A 6,605-nucleotide genomic window follows, 5' to 3' on the forward strand; every position below is an offset into this window, starting at 1 on the left:
ATTTTGGGCGTTTATTCTCTATTCAGCATTTGCAAGGATTGAAAATATCGATGACTATGCGCGTTTTTGTCATGCGTTTTCCATCACTCAACTCTCATTCTCCCTGAAATACGAGATAGAGGGGGTACAAACACATGTTACAACCAAGAAATATCCAACTACAAATGCAAGCTGTTTTAAGACACGTGTTATTCAATGAAGTTTTCTGAACTTTGTGCTTTCATTTAGATAAAATAAGCGGTGCAAAAGTGACGGGAGTTCTTTAAAAGTTCTTTAAAAGTTAGAATTCCCATTACATCATGTAAATTGTTTTTCTCTCTGAACTGCTGGCAAAAGTTTTGTTAAAAATGCGTGACAAATGAGAGTGCTGTTGAAAACTTACAAAAGATATAAAGTCGCAGCTTAATTTGAACGCAAAGGCAATCAGTGGAAAAGCGCGCTGGAACTGAGTACTTTTTAACTGCTGATTCAAGCTCAGATATCGATGTTGAAAAAGATCTGACACCCAGAATCCGGACTTAAGATATACTGAAGTGCAAATACTAACTTTTAACTGCATTAAGTCTGGCTGACATTCAAGCACATGCAGCTGTACTTGCAGTAATTTGTCGGTGCTCATCAGTTTACCTGTTTGTCTTTATTCTATTTTACATTTTCTTTGTGCTATCTTTCATTTTCTTTATTTTTTTCTTCAATGCGTTTTTTTTTACTCAAAAAAGTTTAAATAAGTTATCAATTGCATGTCATATAAAGCGTGTTTCCTGATCATGTTTTTTTGGGTCTAGACTGAATGTATATCCTTTACGCAACCCCAGTATTTCTTTTTTAATCTTAGAACCAAAAATGGGCGGGATATTCCCACTGGCTAGTAACTAATTTTCAGCGGCAAATAAAATCACGCAGAAGAACCTTCTCTTAATTAGCAATGAATTAATACCCTAAACTTATGTTACTACATATATCTTTGCAGCTTTCAAAATATCAATTTTGCATGTACTTTAATTATAATTCTGCCTCCCTGCCTCTGCCTTCATTCAGATATAATTTCTTTTTTCCCAATTCTGAGTGTAGACAACTCTCTGCGATGCCCTTTACCCCAATCCAAATATTTTTTTATCTCGTTTTCCATTATTCCATTTATTCAAATCCTGCAGAGAGAGCAAAGTCGATCCCGCTTGCGCACAATCACCTTCAATAATATCACGTCAAATACAATCGCAACAGGAACTAAATTTCACACTGTCACACCTACCGCAATGAGAATAAATTAACCTCAGGTTTACTAAATTGATTGGCTAGATTTTTTGACTGCCAGGCCTTTATCCCTATACATTTTGGACAGAAATCACAAATTGAAGTACTTTCATTTGAAAGGCCTCATCGTTTGTAATGTCCGAACCAGGGGGAAAAACACAAAGCTTTGCCGGATATTAAAAGCGTACAGTACAAAGTTTGAATTTTTGGTGCGAGTTGGCTAGCCAACCAGAGGAGCAAAGGGGTTGGAGGGGGGGGGGGGGGGTTCACGTGACAGCTCTTCAACTTGGACTCGTCCTTGATATCATTCCATTCCCAACTGATTTTTCTTATTTCGATCATTCTGCAATAATAGGTTATTTCATTTGTGATACTGGGACAGTGGGGGTTCTTTTGGCTCAATCAACTAATCTGACACTCTTCAGAGTTTAGAGATAGGAAAGAAAACAACGCAACGTGGTAAAACTCGATCACCCCTGCTCACAATCACCTATAGCAATACCAAGCCCAAAACAATCCAAAAGTAACACAATTGCATTCACACTGTCTCAACTAACGCAATTTGGACGAACTGACCTCCTCTGAAACGCAGTAAATTAACATCCTTTTCTCCTGCAAAATTGATTGCACTAAAAGTGGTTACAGTATTATCTTTGGTGAGTTACATTAATTTTGGGAGTAGAAAGGGAATCCCCGAAACTAAAAGTGGGAAGGGGGGGGGGGGGGTGGGCGCAGGGTCCATTGCGAGTGCACCCCTAAACAAGATCCTCCATTTATACATGTATATAAAATCTATTGTATATTCACCATTCATTCTATGAAATTACATGTTTCCATACTTTTCATACTTTTTATATCATTTAGAAATTCAGAAGCAAACATTATCTTGAGGTCAATCATAATGGTACATCTGCAGTTTCGAAGCAAACGCATTTACAAATATGTGTGAGATGAAGAAATTTGACCCAAAGCACATTAACAACCTACTGATAAAAACTGCCGATTAAAGTCATTTTCTCATATTTTATTATCTTAAAAGATTTAAATCTTAAAGATTTTGCAGAATTTTAGGTGCTCCCCTTTTCTGCGAAAATGGCATTAATAAGTTTTTTAAATCAGTAGCTTGCGTATGTGTTTGAAGTAAAGTTAATCATCTCACCCAAATTCGGGAACTCAAATTCGTTTATTTCGGCCTGGTCAGAAATTCAGAAACCAATAGTCTTTCTGACATTTCGGAGGGAGATATCGACACAAGGTACTTTTACACGAGGGGTTTTTATCATTTAGGGCCCTAACTGTGTGAAATAAGCAACCTTGCAGGATATGTTAACACAAAAATATGGACATTTTATTAACACGCAAAGATCATGAGGTTAAATTACGTATTCCAACACTAAAAAACGACTTTAAATTTTCTTAACTAAATGTAGAAATATGAAATGTTAATGAATTCAAGGTATTTGACCTTATTACGGGAATTTATTTTCCCCGGTTAATCGTGTTGATATCTGATTAGCAAATTAAATCTAAATATTTAATTATTTCTTTGAAACTATTATATCTAGTAGATGTTTAAGCCTATTAAAACACCTCGAATGTACTTAGTTCTATTTAAATGTTCAAATGCATACATAGTCAGATTCTGTTTATTTTAGCTTCACACTGTTATTGTTGATATAGGAGGCGATGGGCGTATCGAAGGACTAAAGGACTATCTTAATTGCCTCTGGAAGATTCCCTAGTTGATCAAATTATAAAGAGAAGGAGAAGTTTCGATTAATATGAGTGGGTCGTGTTGGAATCTCACTCCGCTTGTTAATTCATTTGAACATTTGTAAAAGAAACTAAGCGGGGCAATTGGACGGTAACAAGATCTGAATTAAACTCAAGACTCAGTTTATCAATGCTGTTCATCTTCAAGGTGTGTTTGTCACAATTAAAGAATCAGAGAATCAAAACAACGGTAGACGAAGAATGCAAATCTGATCAGGTTTCCGAACCACACGGCTAAATCTGGAAAAGGAAATTCCGTTGTCAGTTCTCTAAGATTGGGTTCCCATACTCAGATCGATCCATCTGGATCGACCTAACTCTCTGGGGTACACTCTAAATTGCTATCAGCTCAAGAGGCTTAACTCTGTCACGCCTACCGAATCAGCTAGGGGTAAAGATAATTACCTCTTAACAGTTTTACTACTCGTGACAGACGTTTTAAGCCGTTTAGTTTGACAGCAATTTAGTGAGACTCCCCAGGGAGATTGATCCAAATATATGTGGGAATGGTCCCTTATACATACCCAGTAGGTGCAGTTAAAAGATACGAATTTTCCGTTCTGAAATGCTCGGGCCAAATCGAATATTCCTCGGGAAAATAGATAACTTATCATACTCACGAATCATCGATCGACGCGTCCATACACTTGGATTCTATGTTTTAAACCATTTAGAAGTAGATTATTATAATATTTTTTTTATCACTGACCAGTCCCGTATATTTCGGAAGGACGTACACTGTAAAAACAGTGTTTAGCACTTAAACACATTTCTTAGCGCCTGTTTTGTCTCAGTGCTTAGCCAATGTGCTTAGCTTGTGATAGACTTGTTATAGAATCATATGCCGTGAAGCTAAACACATAGCTAAACGTGTTACACTGCCAACGTGTCTAGCTTCTGTGAAACGCTTAAAAAGCTATACGTGCTTATTTCTAAATGCGTATAGGTGCCCAACGTGTGTTGTATGTATTTAAATGCTAAACAAAGTTGTTTATACAGTGTACACGAATCGACATTAGGTTTGTTTTATCCGAGGGATTTGACTGTTTAAAAGCTCTGAATTTGGAAAAATAAGTAGCCTTCAAGGATAACGTTGGCAGATTATATACCTATATTTTCAAATGTGGATAGTATAGCATAAAGAAGTCGGTTAAGGATAATAAAGGTACAGATCCATAGTTTTGTCAAGCAGAAAGGGGCTCCTTTTCAAACGTGTATAGTATACCTTTGAGAAAAATTGGTCAGTTACCTGTATAAAACTTTAAATGGCCACCTGTCTTTCTAAGCTTTGTCGTAGACTTTTTGGGAAAATTGAGATGAATTTTTTTATAACTTAAATTTGAAGAATACATATGTTAGGTGTGTAGATAACGCTTGCATAGATTTGCTGATTCTTTCATCGTACCAGTACATTCTATTTTCATCGTGCCAAAACACTTCGTGGAAAAGATTAAGTCAGTCGGTAACTGAGGAATTGGAAATTGAGCGTTGGAATTTCTTAGATATTTTTTGCGAAAAATGTGAATAGGTAAAAAAAAAAAAAATCAGTCGGTGTACGTGTAACGCAGGCATGGAGATTTAAAGGAATGCCATCGCCCACTGAAATGAAGGACACGCTATTCCATTTGCATTGATTGACCAGTGTTGCACGTGACTCGAGAGTGGAACAGGTCAACGCCCACTAAAATGATTGATGGACTTCACTTGCTTTCTATTGGTTAGTCAATGGTGCCACGTGACTCAAAGGTGGAGCTTCCAAGCCTTTATATGTCACGTTCGCCGCACGGAGAGCCATTCTTCTTGTTATCAAGATGAACTCTCTCAAAGTTGTTGCGCTGTTTGTGGTGATTTTGTCGGTTTTGTTGCTCGAAGTGGAGAGCAGTCAAACGGCTGGACTAGGGTCCTATGTGAGCATTGTCTATATCAGAAATAATAAATTGAGCGACTTCGATGACAAAAAAGGTAAGTTATTTTTTCCTATAGACATTTATGCTGTAGTAAGCGCACGGCAGAGTTATACAATATTTTTTCATTTTTAAGAATTCATTGTTGATGAGGCTCACTAGTATTTTAGAAACACAACCACTAGGAGGGTGAATTGCATATTATATTGTGTAATGTGTTTAATTCTTGGGTTTTCTAGTAAGGAATTGCTCGTGAACAAGAGTCCCCCCCCCCCCAAAAAAAAAAATTAGAAAGCCTCCTTGAATTTTTCTTGCTAGAGTGCTTATAACGAGTTTCACAAGGGACTACTTGCAACCAACACAGTCACTGATTTGTATAAGTTGGTGCACTATTTCTAAATTTGTTTTTTACTTACAGTCTTTTATAAATTAACGAATATACTGACTATTTGATAATGTTCTAATTATCGTACAGGAAAATGAATTAGTATTGTATAGTTACAGTTTTGCTGAATCGGATTCGAATAAAATGTCTTCATGATCGTTGACTAGTCTTGCGTATCCTAGGACATTTCACGGTTAATGTTCGTCGTATTTTATGTATTATAGTTGGAGCAAAACAGCAAGTCGTGCACCTTGGAAAGAAAGGCGGGAAATGCCGCGAGAGAAAATGTTGGAGGGCTTGTTATTACTTGCTGCAACGGGGAGGACAGTGTTCCGATGACAGAAAAATGTGCGCCTGTTTCGAAGAGTGAAACAACAGTAAGTTGTTCACCTTTGGATTTCTTCTTTTAATCCATCACTGGATATCTTCTTTTAATTCTAGGTTCCTTTTAATTAATTGAATTGTTTATTTATGCACCCGTATGCAGTCATGGATTTATTTTATTTGAAAATTATTAGCTATATTGTTTGTTTTGCATTTATTTATATGACGATTAACATTTTAATTAAGCACTCGAAGGTTTTCTATAATTTTATTCGTATTTATTTATTCAGTGTGACAAAAGATTTAACGCGCATTCTATTCCTCAACAATACATCAAATTATCTAATTGATAATTCCTTAGGGGCTAATTTGTTGCGTTTTTTATTCTTTCTAGGTATGCTACGGCTGCAGCAAAGAGACCGACGGCGGAAAATATTCAAATTTTTTTCTTCAATTCTAAATTTACTGTGAAAATTGATCAATGAAAAAATAAAATGCAGCCAAAAATAGCTCATTCTTGTCGTTAAATACTGCAAACACGGCCAGGCTTTTTCAATCATTGAAAAATTGAAAGTTTGTGAAAATTATATCTAATTAGGAACTTAATAAGTTAATGAGTTGGGACTGTTGTTTTTAGATAATGTCTTTCTTTATTTCAAGATTCCATTCATATGTTACTGTTTATCTTTTGCGTTACCAAGTGAGCGACATAAATATGTCCCAATAGCTCGATCTTCCAATGTTTTTATTGAATGGGAATGTGCTTGAAAACATATTTTTCGTCTATCAAGTGCTTTCAAACGAGTTTTAACTCTTAAAACCCAGGGAAGGTTTGATAAATTTAATTATTCAGAACATAACGTCACCCTCTTTTTTTTCTTATGAACTGACATTTACAAAATCGGAAAGGCAAGCATAATCGTCATTTGAATTAGTTTTCTTTTCTACACATATTGCACGTTTTA

General features: G+C 35.9%; 1 long non-coding RNA gene across 1 annotated transcript; it reads left to right on the top strand.

Moving 5' to 3' along the window:
* The first annotated feature begins 4,825 nt into the window (after positions 1-4,825).
* LOC147760258 (uncharacterized) lies at positions 4,826-6,149 on the top strand. The gene is made up of 3 exons (XR_015330902.1): positions 4,826-4,989; positions 5,541-5,693; positions 6,035-6,149. It is a non-coding gene; the product is annotated as an uncharacterized LOC147760258 (long non-coding RNA).
* The last annotated feature ends 456 nt before the right edge of the window (positions 6,150-6,605 follow it).

Source organism: Lingula anatina, chromosome 8 (assembly GCF_051362555.1).
Source record: "Lingula anatina isolate TDL-2025a chromosome 8, LinAna3.0, whole genome shotgun sequence".
NCBI classification, from domain to species: domain Eukaryota; kingdom Metazoa; phylum Brachiopoda; class Lingulata; order Lingulida; family Lingulidae; genus Lingula; species Lingula anatina.